We start from the raw sequence: 24463 nt of genomic DNA on the forward strand, positions 1-24463 counted from the left end.
ATAGATAGGTATTGAAAATGACCGAAATCGGATGATAACCACGCCCACTTGGTATATATATAACATTTTGGAAAACACAAAAAACCTGATTATTTAGTGAATAATACACCTAGATTGTTGAAATTTGACGTGTGGGATGATATTGAGACTCTTGATAAAAATTTCAAAAAATTTTTTAAATGCCACGCCCATTTAAAAAATTTTTTGAAATTTTTATCAAGAGTCTCAATATCATCCCACACGTCAAATTTCAACAATCTAGGTGTATTATTCACTAAATAATCAGGTTTTTTGTGTTTTCCAAAATGTTATATATATACCAAGTGGGCGTGGTTATCATCCGATTTCGGTCATTTTCAATACCTATCTATTCTGGGTCCAGATAAGCTCGTGTACCAAATTTGATGAAGATATCTCAATATTTACTCAATATATCGTATTACGGACGGACGGACGGACGGACGGACATGGCTCAATCAAATGTTTTTTCGATACTGATGATATTGATATATGGAAGTCTGTATCTTTCTCGATTCCTTTATACCTGTACAACCAACCGTTATTCAAAGTTAATATACCCTGTGTGCGAAGCACGCTGAGTATAAAAATGTTAATTTAGGGGAAGGCTAGCTATGTACCCAATTTTAACACAATCGCGCCATGAAAAAATATTTTTTTCTTTCGAATAACTCAGTACCTCAACCACTTTTGTGGCCAAAGGTATGTTATCTTTGGCCAAGGTAACAAACTCCAAACAATTCGGATACTACGTTAAACGAAATCCAGCGTCTTATGTGAGTTAGAGCCTTTTCGATATCAAAAAGAGATCAAAATATATGCTAGTCTTCCACTTATCGCGATAAGTCGCTAAGGTATGCGTGATATCTATGAAGCATTTTTTATTACGGTAAGAAACTAAATTTTTAAAATAATCGTACATGTTCATGCCTAAACGGTCTTGTTTAGCTTGATTTAACAGGGTGGACGGTCGGCCGGCACGAATTTGTAATTGAAATTTAAGTAGCTTCTCGATAAACTACAAGCTTGAAATTTGGAATATAGTTCAGAACCCGATGACAATGCAATAATAAGAAACAAATCTGCGACAGGTGGCGCATGGATCGAAATATTTAAAAAAATCGTATTTGTGGCCTGATTTGGTTCATATTTGGAACATATAATACATACATCAATAGAAAGCGATCTATGAAAAAAGTCGCCGCTAGGTGGCGCAAGGATATAGATATTCAAAAAAATCGTTTTTGTGAGCCGCTTTCTCTCATATTTGGAACACGTAATACATACAAGAATCGAAAGCGACCTATGAAAAAAATCGCCGCTAGGTGGTGCAAGGATCGAGATATTCACAAAAATCGAATTTGTGGTCCGATTTGGCTCATATTTTGAACACATAATACATACAATAATAGAAAGCGACCTCTGAAAAAAAAAATCGCCGCTAGGTGGCGCAAGGATCGCCATATTCAAAAAAATCATATTTGTGCTCCGATTTGGCTCATATTTGGAACACATAATACATAATACGGCCACCGTGGTGTGATGGTAGCATGCTCCGCCTACCACACCGTATGCCCTGGGTTCACACCCCGGGCAAAGCAACATCAAAATTTTAGAAATAAGGTTTTTCAATTAGAAGAAAATTTTTCTAAGCGGGGTCGCCCCTCGGCAGTGTTTGGCAAGCGTTCCGGGTGTATTTCTGCCATGAAAAGCTCTCAGTGAAAACTCATCTGACTTGCAGATGCCGTTCGGAGTCGGCATAAAACATGTAGGTCCCGTCCGGCCAATTTGTAGGGAAAAATCAAGAGGAGCACGACGCAAATTGGAAGAGAAGCTCGGCCTTAGATCTCTTCTGAGGTCATCGCGCCTTACATTTATTTTATTTTTTTTAATACATACAAGAATAGAAAGTGACCTATGAAAAAAATCGCCGCTAGGTCGCGCAAGGATCGAGATAAAAAATCGTATTTGTGGTCCGATTTGGTCCATATTTGGAACCCATAATACATACAGTCTGGTGACAACAAAATATTTTGGAGTTCGAGGAGGGACAAGCATACGAAGTCGAGTAAAGCCTTTGGAAGGATTATGTATTGAGTTAGATTGCAACAAATTGTCAGGAAAGAGTCCTTGTAATAATCAGCCACTAAATGAACTGAATAGAATGAGAAATAATAGGCAATTAAAAAAGACTAAAAACTTGAAAACAAAATACTTAAAAAAAATTTTTAAGTTAAACGGTTTTATTGAAAACAACAGTTACATGAAGTAATAATAATACTAAAAACTACTACTAAAAAAACTAAAAACTCCTAATTAAATAAAAACGTTGGACGCGTCAAATTTCTATTGAGAGTCATATATAAGATCAACTGAACCTTAATAAGGTTATGATGCCACGCCTCACGTTTTTAGAATTTCATGCACCCAACGCTTTTATTTAATTGTCTGATCAACGCCCTACATTGATGAGGAGTGTGATGACTAGTACCTAGGCCGTACCTAATTATTTTCTAGTTTTTAGTATTATTATTACTTTATGTAAGTGTTTTTTTTCAATAAAACCGTTTAACTTAAAAACATTTTTTTTTATCATTTTATTTATACTTTTTATTATTTTAATAAAATTTCGTTCTTTTATCGGCCTAGTCATTTGTAGGGTCCGAATCGTGTTGAAGGCGTTAAAAATAATTTTTTAAAAAAGTGTCAACAAAGTAAGACGCTATTGCCAAATAACAAGCAAAATTTTCACAATGCTTTTTCGACATACTTTATGGCGCAACACTGTGAAAAGTGATTGGCAAGAAATGGTATAAAATTAAGTAGATAACAAGTCACTACCATGGAATCAGAATGGTTGGGACAGCGCTGAAGAAAAGTTGTTAATGAGCTGGGTTTTAGCTGCCCCGGAAATTTATCTGTATAACCAGATATGTCTTCAATTTTTTTATATTAAGAGAGTTCAACATTTTGTGTATTTGACGTTGGAAACGTTGCTATAGCAAATATAATCTACGGATCGTGAGCAATTCTTTTCATTTTAAAATTTTCTTTGCACTTTTTGTTTTGTTTTGACAGTTGATTACACTGGTCAACAGTGAAAAATTTTCCAGACTTTTTTTTTAGTCGTTTTAAGCCAATTTAAGGGTGCTGATTACGAAAAAATGATTTGTTTCTTTCTAACAGCTCTAGTTTTTAATTTTCGTATAGGTGCTAAATTTTTACAAAAATGAGAATTTTTACATACTTAATTTTAATTATTTACCGCTCAAACTTCAATTTCATTTTCATTTTAAACTATTTGTTTTTGTATTTGTTGTGTATTTGTTGTTTAATTTAACGAAAGTTTAAGAACAAAAACAAAATAATGTCGATCACTTTCGCTGAGTCCTTCTTATCGACATTCTTGTAGGTTTTTTTTAAGTTTCGTTAAATGAAACAACAAATACAAAAGCCAATAGTTTAAAATAAAGGAGCAAAGGCAAATAAAAAATGAAGTATTAAAAAAATTGACGTTTGATTTTGTAAATTTTTTGTATATTTTTGTTTTTGCACTTTTCTACTCCTGTGGGATAAGTTTTCGGGTAGTCGAAAAGATCTCGAAAACTAACTAACTGATAAAAACTTCCTTGGAAAATTTTGAAAAGTGGAAATTTGTTTTGCAGTGTTATTTGTTATTCCATATTAAAAAAAAAACTACGGCTTTTGATGTTGCGTTTTTGCAATGCCTGTATTGTAAAGAATATGCTACGGATGCTTGCAATGCAATGATTCTAGACCATTTGCACAAAATCTTGAACTCCCTTACTATAAAAGTAATAATTACAAAGAGATTACTATTGAGGCATTAAGCCCGTTACGTCCAATACTACTTAACAAATATTTCGAGTTGCTTAGAATTTCACTGAAATTATAGAAAATCTAAAAATACAACCATAGTGCCGTAAAAGGTACTCGTTTTCAGTTTTGCTAATGTGCTATTTTTTGTCTTTAAGATTTTGCAATAAGTCGCACATTTTTTTGCAGTGTAATTTACCTAAAATAGGTTTTTGTGTCCGGTAAAATAGCACCAGCTCATAGTGAGTTGTAGTAAAGTTGTAAGTAGAGTCTATTGTAAAAATTCGACATCCGTGAAAATAGACACTCAATATCTTGATTTATGGATCAGATATTCGTTTAAATAGGTGGGTCGCAAAACTTCGTTGGTGTTGTTGTTGTAGCGATAAGTAACAAGCACCATACAGTTACTAGCCCGACCATGTCAGCAGCGATTTTGTATGACCACATGCAACCTTCTAGGCCATCCCGTCCTTGCACCCCTAGAACCATCAGAAATTCGGTGTCGCCAGAGCTTCGGCTGTTAATGAAACAAGATTCGCCACGGGTATGTGAGGTTGATAATTGGGTTGGAGAAGCTATATATTGCGCTGGCAACCCTTTTGACAGAGTTGCACTACACAACCCCTTGAACCAGTTTGGTATTTCAGTCGCCTCTTACGACAGACATACCTACTGTGGGTATATTCTAAGCCCTCTAACCCGCTGGGGCTCGCAAATGTACTGGTAAATTGTTGTTTCCGAAATATGCTTACGCAAACGTTCTATGTGAGTTTTAGAAAGGCTGCTACTGATGTCAAATATTTAAATTACCTAAATCTATAACATATTGTTCTCATTTAGGGAAATGTTATTATTGTTGCGAGAAATTATCATTAAAAAATAAACTAGTAAATAAAATCTACCTTTAAAAGTGAAATCAATATTTGCTAATTTTTAATAAATTTGTTATATGAAATTTAGCGTTTGTCACAAAACAAAGGTGATAATACTAAAACAGTGGTATATATTTGCTAGATATGGAGATATTTCTTTACTTCGACATTTGCGGAGTCTTTCTAATTGCGAGCTGATACATGGAAGCCGAAAAATGGAATATCAAAACAAAAAAATGATGCCAACTGTGTACACAAAAAACTCGTGTTTGGGTAAAAACTGTATGCATGAATATGGATTTTACCTACCGTGACAATAGCTAAATGAAACAGTTGCGAAAACGAAAATAGCAGTGGCAACTTTGATCAAATATCGTCAATTAAATTCTTTTTTCGATAATTTACGAAAAAACTTTCACGAATTTCCTAACTGAAACTAAGAAAACCAATCTCCAAAACTAACAAATGACAAGCTACAAGCCTCTTAAAATTCGCATTAATTTTGAGATTGTTTTTCGAAGACTGCCTCAGGTTGTATTTATTGTAAAGGTTTACAAGTAAGATAGGTCTCAGCTGTTCGTTTAGAGCTACGCTCACCTGACCATATTGCTTGTTCTATCTGGTGTATTAGCTTCTGTGGAGTAGCTGTAGTACTGTTGTTCGCTCCTAACTTTTGTACGTATGGAAAAGCTTTACCTCCTTGTTTAGATTCTTAATGTTGATATAACTACGCATCTATGGATACCTTATTCCTCGACTTTTGTAAAATTTTCAAAAGGTCAAATATAATGCACTAAATATTAAATACAAAATTAAAAAAAAAAATCTACCATCTGCGTTGAGTTCAACTACAGTGAGGTCGAGCGTGGTCTGGGAGTGCCTGACCTCGCTTGCGATTGCATCAAACTATTTTATAATTAAGATTATCTGGGTTCCTGGCCATAGTGATATTCCGGGCAACTATCAAGCGGATCTCTTAGCCCGCATCGGTACAACTGAACCGGATGAATATGGCTGTAGGGATCTCGGGATTCCGCTGGCCACCTGTGGTTTGCTCCTCCATAGCTGGGCCTCGGGTCAGCTCAGCAAACGTTGGGCGGACACCACCTCTTGCAGGGTAGCAAGATCTTTCTGGCCGAAAGTGGATGGCCAGAAGTCTGCCGAAGTACTTGGGTTCACTAAGGCTCACAAATCAATGGTAATTGGCGTTTTGACAGGGCACTGTCCCATGGGTATCCATGCTGTACGTCTCAATATACTGCAAACTCCATCCTGCTGTAGCTGCATGGAGGATGATGAGTTGGTACTTCGGTCGCTACTCACTTGGATCTCCCGAGGATTTATCCTAGGTTGAGATCGGTATCATTCGGAACTTTGTCATTGCTATCCAACGATTCTCTAAGTAGCTATATCTACGTCACCGTTATTTTATTTGATTGCATGTGGTATCACAACGGACTTTCAAGTTGTCCAAATGAGCTTCCCCTATCAGGGTAGCTACCACCATACCTAACCTACCATCTGCGTTGGTTCCACGTTACAACTGAAAACACGGTTGGAAATTTATTACATGCGGGACATATGTAAATTGCGTATTTCGGGGTTCTTTCTATTACAGTACCAAGATTAAAGTTGTGCCAGAGAGAAGATCATCTCACTGAGAGGTTACTTTCCTTGTGTTATAGGAATTCGATATTGAGAACTGGGTTCGTTGCGTATTTATCGGCATATGACTTTGCTGACTCTTTTTATGCTTTATTGGTTCAAAAGACTGCATTCTCGTGGTTCGGATTTCTTCATAGTACTTACGGAGGTGACCTTTTATGCTCCTATGAGGCATGCGTTTTCAATCTGATGTCTGTTAAGATATTCAGGTTTCTGAGTATTTAACAGAAACTGTTTGTAACAGTAAATTAGTTTCTCTGCCTTATGGGGAGTATTTCCGCCTCACTCAACCCGTGGCAGTTTTTAGCGCGATGTTTCGACAGTTTCCTACAGCGTGTTTCTTTTAGGCTCGGCAACATTAGTTAGGACCGTTTTTTGTTTTAGCCCAAAGTACTTCAAGATTTTGCTCCGGCTCTGAATTATATGTGCCATCGCGGTTGCATGCTTTCCATAATGCAGGTCACACCAATTAATTTTGGTTGGTGAACAGTTCGTACCACAGTCCCATCGACGTGAATGCCCAATAATGCCGACGCTTGACACGTCCACCTCACAAATACGAGTGTTGGTCAGTGATAGCTTCAAATACGGGAGACCAAAACACTGCAAGTACTAAGTAGATAGCTGTTTATTTTACACCGTTCCCACTTATGGAATGGACATAACCTGTTTCCATTACCCATTACCATGCAGTTATCGGCACAAAAAACAATAGCAATTTCTTGTGTTGGTGAAGGGAGCTTCGAGATATAAAAACTAAACAAAAGTGGGGATAGGACACCACTCTGTTTTACACCTGGTTACATTTTTGTTGGCTTGGATGTTGAATTTCCTAACTGAACCGATTCCTGGTGACCTCACAGATTGCTTGCCGTCTACATTTGAAGACTGGGTGGAAGGGTAGACCCTTTGAAATCATGCAGTAACTTGCCATGATTGACCGTTTAAAAAGCTTTTGGCAGGTCTAGCGGTAAGAGTACTGTTCTATGGTTGAGCCTTTGGTTCAATCCGTCATTTATTCAAGTATTAATGCCTTTACAGATGAGACGGTGTTTTGTGATTTTCAATTTAACCAATATAGAAAGGTTAATCATTATGTAAACAAACAAAAAGACTTAGAAAAATTTATGTTTCCGTAAAAAATTTCCAAAAAAAAAAATACCTTGAAATTATAATACCATCTGCTTAATCACAAATTCATTGATATTTGATAAAATTGGCACTGCTATTTGCTTGTACGCAACTGTATATACTTAAGTATTTACAGTACTTTAAGTTCTATAAAATTTGCTTGGGGATTATACAAAAACTTATCAAGCCAATAGTAATGGGAGAGTATTTATTGTTTAATATTTTTAAAGTTTTCAAATTAATACAGTTACTTAACAACTGCGTTAATACTTATTGATCATAAACCAAAAATCCCAATTCTCCTTAAAATGTATATATGGGGTATTCCATCCCATTTCGACCAATTTTGTACCCAACCCCTTTAGAATTGGCTGAAAGTTTTTCTTCTTTTTCTAGCTTACGAAAGACGTTTTTCAGAAGTTTTTCAAATTTTTTCATCCAACTCAAAAAAAGTTATGAATTTAAAAAAAAAACACCGTTTTTGTTTTCAAAATGCTATAAGTTTTTCAAAAATTGACCGTTTGGGATCATTTTTTTTTTGAAAAATTTGTTTTTAAATCTACTTCTCGGAAAAAATTCAAAAAAAATTTTTTAAGTTTTTTTTGTAATTTTTCAGTTTTTCGAGATTTTTCGAATTTCGCCCTTTGTTTTTTTTCTCATAAAAAACTTCAATCAATTCTGCAATCATCCCCACTAATCCCGGAGTGGGCCGAGCATTTTTTTTGTTATTTAATTGAAAAAAAAACTTAAAAATTTTTTTGTATTTTTTCCGAAAAGTACATTTAAAAACATATTAAAAAAAAAAAAATGATCCCAAACGGTCAATTTTTGAAAACGTTATAGCATTTTGAAAAAAAAAAAAAAACACCGTTTTCCAACTTCTCCAAATTCTCGGCCCACTCCGGGATTAGTGGGGATGATTGCAGAATTGATTGAAGTTTTTTATGAGAAAAAAAGGGCGAAATTCGAAAAATCTCGAAAAACTGAAAAATTTAAAAAAAAAACTTTAAAAATTTTTTTGAATTTTTTCCGAAAAGTACATTGAAAAACAATTAAAAAAAAAAAAGATCCCAAACGGTCAATTTTTGAAAAAGTTATAGCATTGAAAACAAAAATGGCGTTTTTTTTTAAATTCATAACTTTTTTTGAGTTGGATGAAAAAATTTGAAAAATATCTGAAAAACGTCTTTCGTAAGCTAGAAAAAGAAGAAAAACTTTCAGCCCATTCTAAAGGGGTCGGGCTCAAAATTGGTCGAAATGGGATGGAATACCCCATATGTATCCCCCCACCTAATACATCAAACACAATATGCCCCTTCAAGTCAAGCTTAAGTTGCCATAACACATGTCCATTCCTTAAACGATCTTCGAAGTCCGAATGGTTTAACCTTGAGATTTATTGTCGCATTCGCTTAGCGTGCAAATATGACCAACCCAATTGGGTTTTAGTTTACCGTCGTAACGATAAACAGCTGATTACGTTAGGGATACGACTACAGCGATACGACAACGGCTGCTCAGCTACACGCGAGATTATTTTTCCAACTATTGTGAAAATCTCACCACCCTAGTAATCTACTCAACTACTGCGTCCGCTGCATACTGATAAACCAGGTCATCTAGTTCTTTAGCTCTTACCTTTTTTTGTAAGTAAAGTTCCTGCCCAGCAATCAAATCAAACCATGTGTGCGTGTGTAATCGATATTTGTACATATATCCTGTATTTATGTTTATTGAGAGTTAGGCAGACCTCTAGTCGAACCTGGAATACTTTATATTCGACATGGATTGGAATCGTCACTCATGTTACTTTTTAGGCTTTCTGTAAGTGTAGTACTTTTTGCCGGGGATTCCAAGCCCATGAATAATGTTCCCATTAAGCAATCTGATCCTTTTTTGGAGTTGTAGACCCATATGAAGAAGAATTTGGATCGAGTCACAAGAGGTTTTTAAGTATCAAAAAATGGCTGCCCTGAACACAGTTTCACGTAGAAAATAAATAAATTTAATACGGGATTCACAAAAATGGTAATTTATGTTGCGCTCTGAAAAATCAAAAAAGTTTTTGGTTGAGTTACCACCAAATTGAAATAAAATGCATCCCTTATTATACCCCTTTCTTCATTCGCTGCTGTTCCAAAAATGGCTTAACCGATTGGGACGGAATTGTATATAGGAGAGGTGTGGGTAGTATTGGGCACTTTTTTATTTTCACTAAAAACTTGTAAACAATTTTTATTTTCTGAAAATTGTTATGGAAAATATCACAGCGACCTATCAAGAAATTGGTCAGCCCGCTTGTGTGCTACGCGCCTCCGATATAGTCGCCGAGATAAATATAAAAACCCTGTCACGGGATGTCTTCTTATGTCCCCAGAATACAATTTACACAGCCATGTGAGAAAACTTCCCATAAAGGTGAGAAATGCAATGCTAAACAGTTTCTGTTGAATACTCAAAAACCTGGGCATCGCAACAGCCATCTGATTGAAGAGGATTAGCGTCCCAGTGCATAAGGAGTAATCTCCGAAAGCACTACGAATATTTCCGGCACAAAAGAATTCACCTAATTATACGAAAATAGCATTAAAAGGCCCTCATAGCAAGCAACATAAAAATTCAGCAAAGTTCTACGCCGACAAATACCCGGCGAACGCCGTTCTCAATGTCAAACACCAGAAACATGCAGTTGAAGCAAGCACTCTTCCCAGGGAGACGCGCGATTCTCTAGCACAACTTCGGTATGAATACTGCAATATATTAAACTCTTTTTTATCTGGAATCAACCTCAACACACTCAATGTATGCCCCGCATGTAATGAGTCACCACATGATACCAACCATCTTTAAATTGAATTGTGGAACCAACGTTGTCAAGTCAAGTTTCCTTAGAATAACGTTAGAGGATATTGTTGAAAATTTGTGAGTGATCACACGCATTGGATGAGGCGAAACACTACTACAACAATAAAAACAGGACGAAGTTATTTTATAACATAAGTCACGGCACCTAATGGGGGGTTTTCCGTTTGGCCGTTAAACAAAATCTAAACACACTATGCAGTCTATCTAAGTTATTTACTGACCGGCTAGTTCAACCTAACCTAGATTTTGCCTATTAAATTCACGACTAAGTAGTTGATCCTTTTGACACCTTTTTTAGTGTGCCACCCTGTTGTACTTGTAAAATCGATCGATATGGAAGAGAATTATCGATATACATAGATACTATCGAAGGATGTGCCAACTGATCGCTCCAGCGGGTTAACGGCCTTAGAATATTATGCATTTGGCGTGCTTGTCTTAAGCGGCGACTGCGTTCCACAGACTCGAAGGTCCGATGGCTCAACAAAGTCGTTCCAGAAGCAGTCGAACTAGTACCAGAGCGTACAGGACTCATATACACCAATGAACTGCCAACATCCCCAACACTTCCCTAAACCTTTGGGAAATCGCGGTTACAGCAACAACATGGCAAAGGAAAATGTATTTAGCCAGCAAAAAATTATGCGAAAAGTATGTTCTTTGTTATAAAAAAATATTTCTTCAATAGGTTCAATAATGTTTGGTAATAATACCGCACGGTGGGTTTTAAAAAATTTAAATTTTTCTGCCGACCACCCGAGAAACGTTAGAGCTTGGGAAGAAAACGGAGGTAAAAAGAACATGCTAAGTTTTTTAAAAATTGTGTAAACAAACCACTCTTTGATTTTGATGAGGAAATTGAAATAATAGAGTTGATTCCACCTCCGGAACTTCATCTTTTACTGGGCGTTATAAATAAACTTTATGAAAGCACGTTAAAAGAATCTGAAATAGAAAGCAATGAATGGGGTAAAGAATGCCATGTAGATCGTGAAGTTTACTTCGGACAGTCTTCTTTTAACGGCAATTCCTGCAAAAAATTGCTTAAAAATGTAGACATTTTGAGAACAATTTCAGAAATACATGACCGTAAATTTTATTTATTTATTTTAATTGAACACTTGTCTTACTTTTGTTCAAAACAAGGAAAAGGGCTTGCTTTTTGGAGAAAGCAAGTTTTTGAACCTGTGCATGCAGATTTTAAATAGACGTGGGTTAAGTACAGTGTTAAAATATTTCATCCAGAATACTCTAGTCGTTTATTGAGAGCAGTTTGCGAATACAATAGTTGCCATTTGTGATTCAAATAAATTAGAGAAGCTGGTTAACGAACTTTTGTGGTTTCATAAAATATGCATTATTTTGTAAATTTTGTTTAAAAAAACTATTTGCATTGTATGCAACGTTACATAAAATAAATGTTTACATTATTTTTTGCAAAGAAACATGATTATTATTGCGTTAAAATAGACTTCCCTATCAATAACGCTTAGAAAGCTTTAATTGCAAAAATTAAAAAGTTCAAGTGACTCTAAAAAAAGCGCCGAATATACGATTTCACGGTTGGATTTTTTGACACTAGGTACCTCCTAAAGTAAGCCCACAGAAAAATTTCCCAGGTGGTCGGCAGAAAAATTTAAATTTTTTAAAACCCACCGTGACCGATAATATAAAAAAACAAAATTTCAAATTAAATCAGGGATTCTTTTTTGTTTTATTGTTTTCATTAGCAGAATTCTTTTATAATTTATTATATTTTCCTTTTAGTACAAATGTATAATACATAATTATAAACTTGTCACTTCTTTATAAAATTTATAGTTTTTATAGTTTTATTTTATAAATAATTTTTTTTTTAAAACATCATATATTACCAGAAAATTTTACTGAATTATTAAAAAAACCCAAAATTAATTATTCCAAGATCCTGTGCCACACATCCGTATACATCTCTAACATTCGCCCTCGCGTACTATAGATACTTGATGTCCAATAAGTGCCAGATATGTACGTACACAATCAAATTCACACATATTTGAGTGAGTTATGTTGTTGTTGTCACACACAGGAACATAGTCACGGGGACATGAACACAAAGCTTTGCCTTCTTCATTATCTACAAGTCGGGCTGTGGTTAATGTGGTGAGCAGGATGACGCGTAACACCAACGATATGATCAAATGTAAAAATTGCATTTTTGGTGTTGCCGCTTTTTTAGGAAGTTCACTTAAATGCTAACGAAAGTTAACTGAATTTAATTTTGCTGAATTTTTATTTTTATGTACGTTGTGTTCGTGAAGTTCACCCAACCGGCATATGTATGTATGTATGAGTAAATTAAGTTGTTACGAATTCTAATTTTTAGAACTTTGTGTTCCCTAATTTTCGGTATAAGATATGATAATCCCGAATTTCCGCAATTTTTTTTATTTATCAATCAAAGTGTAGGTATACATGTTATCTATAATATGTTTAAGATCGCGGGATATAATATGTTTAATTGAGAGGTTAAATTCCCCAAATTGCACCAGGCCTAAGCACGGAGGGGTGACCCTGTAGGAAAAAAACCTTGCACAAAATATCTAGGTATCATTATAGACAGTAAGTTGTCGTGGAAGCTCAACGTGGAGAAGAGCGCGAAGAATGCATTGAAAGGAATGCTGGGCTGTACATGGGATTTATGGCACTCTTTCTCTTATTGGGTATTCACAACGATTGTAAAGCTTTTCCTATACTATGGAGTGCTTATTTAATGGACAGATACACAAACAAAATCTACCTCAAAAAATTGGGGAAGGTATGCATGCAGGCTATCAAAGTTTAGTATTACGGAAGCCCTGAGAACAACCGCCTCAGCTTCACTCTGTGCCATTCCGCACATTCCACCTGTAGGCCTGGTGGCAAAGAATAAAGCGTAAGCAAATAGAACGAGGCTCAGTGCCGCGGGCAGTTTGAGCTTAGACCACAAGGCCATTCGCTCAGAGAAAAAGTCGTTCTAAAACGAACAAAACAAGTTCAAAATTAAAAACATTTGTTGACAAAAGTCTGTTAAGTGCGTTTTTTCTTAACTCGTGACCGATGGGCTTGTTTTAAGAACAGTTTTTCCAACCACAGCTTTCGTATTTTATGACTAGTTTGGTATTGATGTGTGAACCTTCTGTGTTCATCTCAAGCACTACTTGGACTTGATTTAAGATTTTTCGTTCTCACGCTTCAAGAACGATTTGTGGTCGATTTAACAGTGTTCGGTCTGAATTCAAGCCATCCACTCACATATGCAATTTGGCTATTTTTGCTGCATCATTTACTAATAATCACGTTTTTTTTTTGTTTTTTAAATATCGTGTATATTGTGGCGAATGTTAACATCACTATGCTGTTAGTAAATAATCACAACAACAAACAAGTAAGGAAGGCTAAGGGTGTAACAGAACATTACATACTCAACTGAGAGCTATGGAGACAAAATAAGGGAAAATCTCCATGTAGGAAAATGAACCTAGGGTAACCCTGGAATATGTTTGTATGACATGTCTATTAAATGGAAGGTACTAAAGAGTATTTTAAGAGGGAGTAGGTCATAGTGCTATGGGTGGACGCAATTTAGGGATATCGCCATAAAGGTGGGAGAATTTGTTTGTACGATATGGGTATCAAATGGAAGGTGTTACGGAGTATTTTAAAAGGACGTGGGCCTTAGTTCTATAGGTGGAAGCCTTTTCGAGATATCGCCATAAAGGTGGACCAGGGGTGACTCTAGAATTTGTTTGTACGATATGGGTATCAAATGAAAGTTGTTAATGAGTATTTTAAAAGGGAGTGGGCCTTAGTTCTATAGGTGGACGCCTTTTCGAAATATCGCCATAAAGGTGGACCAGGGGCGACTTTAGAATTTGTTTGTACGATATGGGTATCAAATGAAAGGTGTTAATGAGTATTTTAAAAGGGCGTCGGCCTTAGTTCTATAGGTGGACGCCTCTTCGAGATATCGCCATAAAGGTGGACTAGGGGCAACTCTAGAATTTGTTTGTACGATATGGGTATCAAATTAAAGATGTTAATGACTATTTTAAAAGGGCGAGGGCCTTAGTTCTATAGGTGGACGCCTCTTCGAGATATCGCCATAAAGGTGGACCAGGGGCGACTCTAGAATTTGTTTGTACGATATGGGTATCAAATAAAAGGTGTTAATGAGTATTTTAAAAGGAAGTCGGCCTTAGTTCTATAGGTGGACGCCTCTTCGAGATATCGCCATAAAGGTGGACTAGGGGCAACTCTAGAATTTGTTTGTACGATATGGGTATCAAATTAAAGATGTTAATGACTACTTTAAAAGGGCGAGGGCCTTGGTTCTATAGGTGGACGCCTCTTCAAGATATCGCCATAAAGGTGGACCAGGGGCGACTCTAGAATATGTTTTTACGATATGGGTATGAAATGAAAGGTGTTAATGAGCATTTTAAAAGGGAGTGGACCTTAGTTCTATAGGTGGACGCCTTTTCGAGATATCGCCGTAAGGGTGGACCGGGGGTGACCCTAGAATGTGTTTGCACGATATGAGTTTTAAATGAAAGGTGTTAATGAGTATTTTAAAAGGGAGTTAGTTCTATAGGTGGACGCATTTTCGAGATATCGCCGTAAAGGTGGACCAGGGGTGACTCTAGCATGTGTTTGTACGATATGGATAATTAAAGTTATCAAAGCGGGTTTTAAAAAGGAGTGGCCCTTAGTTGTATATGTGAAGGCGTTTTCGAGATATTGACCAAAATGTGGACGAGGGTGACCCACAACATCATCTGTCGGGTACCGCTAATTTATTTATATATGTAATACCACAAACAAGGGCTTTTGATTTCGCCCTGCAGAAATTTTTCATTTTCTTCTACTTAATATGGTAGGTGTCACACCCATTTTACCAAGTTTTTTCTAAAGTTATATTTTGCGTCATAGACCAATACAATTACCATGGTTCATCCCTTTTTTTGTATTTGGTATAGAATTATGGCATTTGTTTAATTTTTCGTCTCTTTCGATATCAAAAAAGTGGGCGTGGTCATAGTCGGATTTCGGCCGTTTTTTACACCAATACAAAGTGAGTTCAGATAAGTACGTCAACTGAGTTTAGTAAAGATATATCGATTTTTGCTCAAGTTATCGTGTTAACGGCCGAGCGGAAAGACAGACGGTAGACTGTGTATAAAAACTGGGCGTGGCTTCAACCGATTTCGCCCTTTTTCACAGAAAAAACAGTTATCGTCCTAGAATCTAAGCCTCTACGAAATTTCACAATGATTGGTAAATTTTTGTTCGACTTATGTCATTAAAAGTATCCTAGACAAATTAAATGAAAAAGGGCGGAGCCACGCCCATTTTGAAATTTTCTTTTATTTTTGTATTTTGTTGCACCATATCAGTACTGGATTCGAATTTTGACATAATTTACTTATATACTGTAAAGATAATAAATTTTTTTTTAAATTTGACTAAAAAAAAAATTTTTTTTTTAAGTGGGCGTGCTCACCATCCGATTCTCTCATTTTTATTCAGCATACATATAGTAATAGGAATAACGTTACTGCCAAATCTTATAATGATATCTTCACAGACTGCCAAATTACAGCTTGTAAAACTTTTAAATTACCTTCTTATAAAAGTGGGCGGTGCCACGACCATTGTCTAAATTTTACTAATTTTCTATTCTGCGTCATAAGTTCAACTCACCTACCAAGTTTCATCGCTTTATCCGTCTTTGGTAATGAATTATCGCACTTTTTCGGTTTTTCGAAATTTTCGATATCGTAAAAGTGGGCGTGGTTATAGTCCGATATCGTTCATTTTAAATAGCGATCTGAGATGGTTGCCCAGGAACCCACATACCAAATTTCATCAAGATACCTCAAAATTTACTTAAGTTATCGTGTTAACGGACAGACGGACGGACGGTCCTACGGACGGACGGACATGGCTCAATAAATTTTTTTTCGATACTGATGATTTTGATATATGGAAGTCTATATCTATCTCGATTCCTTTATACCTGTACAACCAACCGTTATCCTATCAAAGTTAATATACTCTGTGAGCTCTGCTCAACTGAGTATAAAAAAGCAAGCAGTCACACTTATGTACAAGGTAACGAAGAATATTCCACAAATAACAGCAGCTCGAAGTGAAGAGATTATCTTACATACACATATGTAGTCATCAGCTAAGAGCAGAAGTTGTTACTCACACATATGTACACACGCATATAGCTAAATAACCAAGTATGAGATACAACTGTTCCAGATGTTCATGAAAAGTCTAGACTTTAGGAGAAATAGGTGAACGAGTCTAACTGATAGTATAAAAGCAGCGCAGTGCAAATGATAGGAATCAGTTTCATTTAAACGCGCAATTAGTGAAATATAATTGTACTACTCCCAAAGTAGTCTACAAAAATACCATTTTGCAATACTGAATATTGGAGTTATTTATTCGACAGTTCAGCGTTTCGAACGTTAGCAGAAGGTTCAAAATAATTCGAATCCCCCAAAATTCGTAACAATATTAAAAATGGGCGTGCTTAATGACCATGGTTAACGATGGAAAATGACTACCAATGGATTTGCAAACCAGATTTTACTGAGATATCTTTCATATTATTCAAGTAATCGATTTTAAAGATGTATAGATAGGACTAAATCAATTATTCAAAGCTTCACTCAAGAAAACCAAAAATCTTTCTCAGAAAAGGGAAAATAGGATTGATTTATTTCCCCAATTCCGTATACGAAAATTTGTTGTTTTGAGGTATTCACCTGGTAAGTATAATATTATTAAAATAATTTATAAGTACTGTTCCCACCTGTTAATTAATAACTTTGTTGTTGTTAATTGAGGATTAAATATGTTTGCTTAGGGCTTATTGAAGTCTTCCGAGTTATGCATAGTTTTTCAGAAGAGACAAATTAACAATTCCTTTAATTTGCCGGTAAGATCAAACATAAATATAATTTTGTCAATATTTGTATTTAAAATTATTAGGACATAATTAAAATCACATAAAGGTACGCGCGAAATAAGCCATAAATGTGCTATTTATTTTTTCCGATGACGAAGACGGCGAACGTTTTAGGTACTAGGATGTTAAAGACCATGAATGTCTGAACTCTTTTAGAACATACCGCTGCCCGGCTGTTTCCTTTGGGTGATGTCCTCGTCAACGCAAATACCGACATCACCACAACCAGAAGGGCGATAGGGCCTCCTGACGTCTACTACAGTAGCCATATGAACAAACGTGCAACTCGGCGCCCAGGTGTTAGTTTCGTGTGGTTAGAAAGAAACTCCGCCGCTAAGAAGTGCTGTTCACAGCCGCTAAGCCTCCACGATGTAAGAACTCCTAATGGGCTGAGGCTGATTGACTTTACCAAAGTGTCTATTGATCGAAGCAAACGAAACCAAGTCGATCACGTCGTACTCCAGTGTCGTCGATGTGCGCACTTTAGGATGTCCAAATATTGAGCCGGACCACTACCTTTTGGCAGTCAAGATACTTTCACTCCTCTGTACAGCGAAGGAAGAAAAGTGTGTCTGTTTACAAAACAGATAGCTGATGATTATACCACTCGCCTCTCGCAGCTGCTTACTGTAAATCTTCGACCCGACGATGTAGCTTGGCAGTGGAAATATATTTCCTTCTCGTTAGGTAACGCTGCTGCTGATACAATAGGCTTTAAGTGACCCCATGAAAAAAACTGGTACGATGGGGAATGTTGCGCTGTCTGTCGTGACATATTGGAGTGTTATCGTGACGTGAAGTAGGAAGAGATACGTCGATCATTTACTACGGAATGAATACTATTATTGTATTTATTGGTAGCAAGCAGTAAAATATCAACAGTATCAGTTAATATACCGAGATATCTCCATAAGTGTTGAATGAAATCTTTCTACCTGGCCATTTGATTCACTATGCAGAGTTGGAATAAAAAATTGATCTACTGAAAAGTTATCTCTCAGTAAGGATTTGACTATATTTGATTGAAATGCTTTTTCGTTGTCTGAAACAATGATTTTTATGCTTTGAAATACTAATAATATTTCAAGCAATGCATTTTTCGCATCCAGTATAGATCGCGATGCAATTGGTTTAACAAGGGCAAACTTAGAAAATTTATCCACACATGTTAAAAAATATTGCTTATTTGTGACAAAATTATCAATATGAAGAATTTCCCTGGATAATTAGGAATTGGTGTTTCTCCAATTTCCAAATTGGCCGGCTTGCGCTGATATTTATTTTGCAAACAAATTTTGGAATTTGCTAAAATAGTCTTTAAATCTTTTTTAATGTCGGGAAAAAATATTCTTTGGAAATTTGTTTCAAATTTTCAAACGAACAGCGGTGAGAGTGATTACGTTCAGTGACAAAAGTTTCAAGTTGGTCACTTCTATTTGTCAAGTCTATCACAATCACTTCAGTATGACGAAATTTTACGCCAGGAAATGAAGAGACAATAGAATTTTAAATTTCTGCCAAGGTATCTAACTCACAGCGAATTGCATTTGTAACACTTGGGTTGATAATGTCTTTTAAACATCGTATTAAATTTTTTATTGTGTCGTAAGAGATAGTATGACGAAAATATTTTTGAAAAAAAAAAAAACCTTTGTGGGTTTAGCTACCGAACGCCCTTTTGATAGTATCAGTTGATTTTTAAACTGGTTTATAGAGACTGGAATACTTCTAATACAATGACTTAAAGAATCTTCACTATGTGCTGTGTTTACAGAGGTACTAAGATTATGAATGAACTGCTGCGAAAGAGAATCAGCAAATCTATTTTATCTTCTCGGTTTGTAATGAAAACTTGACGAGAACTCCTCAACAAATGCACGCCATCTCTATCTTTGTATTGGGATTCTTTTCCGGATTAAAAATATGAAGGGCTGATGATCAGTAAAAATTTTAATATTTTTAACTCCATATAAATAATGTCGAAGAGTTTTTAATGCCCATACAATAGCTAATATTTCACGCTCATTATACTCAGTTGAGCAGAGCTCACAGAGTATATTAACTTTGATTGGATAACGGTTGGTTGTACAGGTATAAAGGAATCGAGATAGATATAAACTTCCATATATCAAAATCATCAGTATCGAAAAAAAATTCGATTGAGCCATGTCCGTCCGTCCGTCCGTCTGTCCGTTAACACGATAACTTGAGTAAATTTAGAGGTATCTTGATGAAATTTGGTACGTAGGTTCCTGAGCACTCATCTCAGATCGCTATTTAAAATGAACAATATCGGACTATAACCACGCCCACTTTTTCGATATCGAAAATTTCGAAAAACCGAAAAAGTTCGATAATTCATTACCAAGGACGGATAAAGCGATCAAACTTGGTAGGTGAGTTGAATTGATGACGCAGAATAGAAAACTAGTAAAATTTTGGACAATGTGGGTGGCACCGCCCACTTTTAAAAGAAGGTAATTTAGAAGTTTTGCAAGCTGTAATTTGGCAGTCGTTGAAGATATCGTGATGAAATTTGGCAGGAACGTTACTCTTATTACTATATGTATGCTTAATAAAAATTAGCAAAATCGGAGAACAACCACGCCCACTTTAAAAAAAAAAAATTCTTAAAGTCAAATTTTCAAAGAAAAGTTAATATCTTTACAGTATATAAGTAAATTATGTCAACATTCAACTCCAGTAATGATATGGTGCAACAAAATACAAAAATAAAAGAGCATTTCAAAATGGGCGTGGCTCCGCCCTTTTCCATTTAATTTGTTTAGGATACTTTTAATGCCATAAGTCGAACAAAAATTTACCAATCCTTGTGAAATTTGGTAGAGGCTTAGACTCTAGGACGAAAACTGTTTTCTGTGAAAAAAAGCGAAATCGGTTGAATCCACGCCCAGTTTTTATACGCAGTCGACCGTCTGTCCTTCCGCTCGGCCGTTAACACGATAACTTGAGCAAAAATCGATATATCTTTACTAAACTCAGTTCACGTACTTACCTGAACTCAATTTGTATTGGTGTAAAAAATGGCCGAAATCCGACTATGACCACGCCCACTTTTTCGAAAAGGCGTCCACCTATAGAACTAAGACCCACGCCCTTTTAAAATACTCATTAACACCTTTCATTTGATACACATATCGTACAAACACATCCTAGAGTCACCCCTTGTCCACGTTTATGGCGATATCTTGAAAAGGCGTCCACATATAGAAGTAAGGCCCACTCCCTTTTAAAATACTCATTAACACCGTTCATTTGATACCCATATCGTACAAAAGAATTCTAGAGTCACTCCTGGCCCACCTTTATGGCGATATCTCGAAAAGGCGTCCACCTATAGAACTAAGGCCCATTCCCTTTTAAAATTCTCATTAACACCTTTCATTTGAAACCCATATCGTACAAACAAATTCTAGAGTCACCTCTGGTCCACGTTTATGGCAATATCTCGAAAGGCGTCCACATATAGAACTAAGTCCCCTCCCTTTTAAAATACTCATTAACACCTTTCATTTGCTACCCATATCGTACAAACAAATTCTAGAGTCACCTCTGGTCCACGTTTATGGCAATATCTCGAAAGGCGTCCACATATAGAACTAAGTCCCCTCCCTTTTCAAATACTCATTAACACCTTTCATTTGATAACCATATCGTACAAACAAATTCTAAGTCAGGCCTGGTCCACATTTATGGCGATATCCCTAAATGGCGTCCATCTATAGAACTATGGGCCACTCCTTCTTAAAATACTCTTTAATACCTTCCATTTGATACACATGTCATACAAACACATTCCAGGGTTACCCTAGGTTCTTTTTACTACATGGTGATTTTCCCTTATTTTGTCTCCACAGCTCTCAACTGAGTATGTAATGTTCGGTTACACCCGAACTTAGCCTTCCTTACTTGTTTGTTGCATAATTTTGCTCCGTCGGCAAAAGTGTTCTAGAAATCATAGTTATAGGTCGATTATTTTGAGACAAAACAGTACCCAAAGCGTTTGCCTGATGCATCAGTTGTCAACTGAAAAGGCTTGTTATAGTCTGGATACTGCAAGAGCACATCCTCCGATGCGAGTATCTTCTTGATTTTTTCAAAGGCAGACACATCTTCAGAATCTAATTTTCATCTTATACCTTTTGATTTCTTTGCATCAATAGGCCCATTCTCTCCTCTTAAGTATTTAGTTAAAGGCTTAACAATATCAGCAAAGTCGCTGACAAATCTTCGATAATAGCCCGCTAAACCAAGAAAAGAACGTATACTACGTAAAGTCTCTGGGATTTTATAATTTAAGATATCGTTCACTTTATCTGGACTAGTTCGAATACCATGCTGGGAAACCAAAAATCCTAAAAATTCAACATCTGTTCTGAAAAATTTAGACTTTTCTGGTGAAACCCTCATTCCACTACTCTCAAGCATTTTTTAAAATTTATCAACATCTTTTAAATGGGAACTTTCGCTACCTGAAAATATAATGATATCGTCAATATAAACGGGGCACGTTTTCCCTATCTCTTCACGCAAAACGTCATCAATAGCACGCTGAAAAATACTTGGTGTATTTTTTAAACCAAACGGCAAGCGACAAAACTCGTACGCCGCCGTAGAGCGATGGTAGCATGATCCGCCTACAACACCGAAGATCCTGTGTTGACGCCTCGGGCAAAGCAACATAAAAATTTTTGAAACAAAGTTTTTAAATTAGTATGAAAGTTTTCTAAGCGGGGTCGCTCCTTGGCATTTCCTTGCAGATGCCGCTCGAAGTGGGCATAAAATAAGAAGGTCCCATCCAATTTGTAGGAAAAATTAAAAGCAGCTCGACGCAAATTGGAAAAGAAGCTCGACGCAAAATCTCTTCGGAGGTTATCGCGCCTTACGTTTATTTATTTAAAAGTACGCCAATGTGTGCTCCACCATTATATTTTTGTTCCTCATACAGATTTTTTACAGAGGTTATGTTAAAATTTCAATATCAAAATTTAACAAGATAATGCCTTTGTTTAAAGAGAAATTTTGTGTTTCTTCTCGTTAAATTATAGAAAGGAAGTTCTGAGACATCTTCTTTTTTTTATTTAAAATGTAGTCAATATTTTTCTAATGCACTACACCAGACATTTACAAAAATGTTTCAATAAAACTACTGAGCACATGATTCAAGTAATCGAACAGTGCATTAACAGGTTATCCGGGCTGTTTACTATTGTGAACGTTTTTCACAAACTAGAGTCAGCTGTTATGTTGGTTTTCGTGTAATCACAACAGGTTTTTGAGATTTGGTTCATAAGATATTCACAATTATCGATTTAACTGTGCGTCGGTGATAAGAAAAATGTCAAATGAAGCGATCTGAAATAATGTTATCCACCAGTTAAATTCTTACAAAACTTAAGATGGTTAAAATGGACTTTAGAAATGAAGTACACCTTATCTTTTTAGTGCCACTCTAAGAGAAGCGCGCTCTTAATCAGGACTATGATTATGACCGCTTGATTTCCAGATATATTTTGCTAATGAAACCTCACCGTTAACAGGCATTAGCTATATTTTTGGTGTGGCACTCTATTGCATGATACAAAAAAGAAGGTAGTTCCACTCAAATTTTTTTGACGTATTTGGGAATTTTGAAGTTTCATAATGTTTGTTGTTTTGCCAGAAGCGTTGCCATACCGTTAATTGTTAAATTGTGGTTTTTCGGGTTGGAAATTTCCTTTAGGATGAAAACACAATGGTCATCTGAGACAATAATAATATACTTTAGCACAATTTATGTGCAGTCATATCGATTGAGAATACAGTAAAACATGCAATTTTATTGAAAAATAGTGGATAATGACTCATACATTGGTTAATGACTCATACCTTTATAGCAGCTTGACCCCTAGAGAGAGAAAAAAAAAATACAAGAAAAATTCTGTTGTTCTAGCATGGCCCTATTATCATGCCCCTAAAGTGGATATTTCTCAAGGCATGTTGAGAAAAAGTGTACCTCCAAAGTTTACACATATACATATGTCAATGCTAAAAGGGTACAGAATATGTATAGGCGGGGCTGCCAGAAGGTGACCCCCGGTACAACGGGCAAAAACACTCTCATAACTAACCTGCAGAGCTACAGGGTAATGGTCTCCCTAAAAAGTGATTTAACAATTCCCACCTAAAGCGTAACGCTTGAATTATACAACAAATAAAAAAATAAAAAATGTGGACTTGTAGCCCATTTATCAAGAAATTGCGGTGTCGGTTTATAAGGACCTCCTTTGAGCAAGCAATTGACAAACGTGTACGTTTTGTCAAAATGTTCTGAGCAAACGTACGGACATTTAAGAAGGCTATATTCCCTTACTTTGCATACTTCGATTCATGTTTCTTCCTTCTTCGGAGCTCGAGAAACTTATTAAAGATCTTTTCTAGGCTGATATTTCGTATTAAAATATTTCCAAGGCATGGGGCTCGTTTTTTTCTTTTTTATTTAAAATAACTATGAAAGTAATTTTGTCGTATTCCTCAATATGAAATCCATCAAAATTAGAAAAATTCGTAACATTTTTCAATCTGGTAGCTTGTTTTTGCTGATATTGTCATTCTCCCCACAAAAGTCAAGTGGCTAACGTCACACTAAATGGAACTATCTCCATTTTTTGTATCATGCTCTATTGTATTTGTAGTGTTATCGATGACAGATATACCAACAGATAACGTATTTAGCCAGCAATAAATTACTTATATGTATGCAAAATTATGTGTGTTAATAACAAAAAATATTTGTTCAATATTTTGTTATCGTAAAAAAATTTGCAATAAAACATGTATTATTAATTGTTAGTCATAAGCAAAACTAAGATTTAATTTATTATATTTCCCCATAAGTATTAAGTATGTACCTAGCAAAGATTAGGAGTCAGAAAAGAGGCATAAAAGGCAACCAAATCGGAGCATTTACACTCATTATGAGCTTATTTAAGAGCCCTCAATTAGTGTATTTCCTTTCCTGCAATGATCGCTCAATATGAGCCTTATTTCATACATTGTATGAGCCTAA

At 35.9% G+C, this 24463-nt stretch overlaps 1 protein-coding gene across 3 annotated transcripts in view; it reads right to left on the bottom strand.

The window, feature by feature from the left end:
- Positions 1 to 24463, bottom strand: part of Pde1c (Phosphodiesterase 1c) — a 704757-nt gene that overhangs the window by 374839 nt on the left and 305455 nt on the right. The window lies entirely within an intron of this gene.

The sequence above is a fragment of the Eurosta solidaginis genome, chromosome 2 (genome assembly GCF_040869045.1).
Source record: "Eurosta solidaginis isolate ZX-2024a chromosome 2, ASM4086904v1, whole genome shotgun sequence".
NCBI lineage: Eukaryota > Metazoa > Arthropoda > Insecta > Diptera > Tephritidae > Eurosta > Eurosta solidaginis.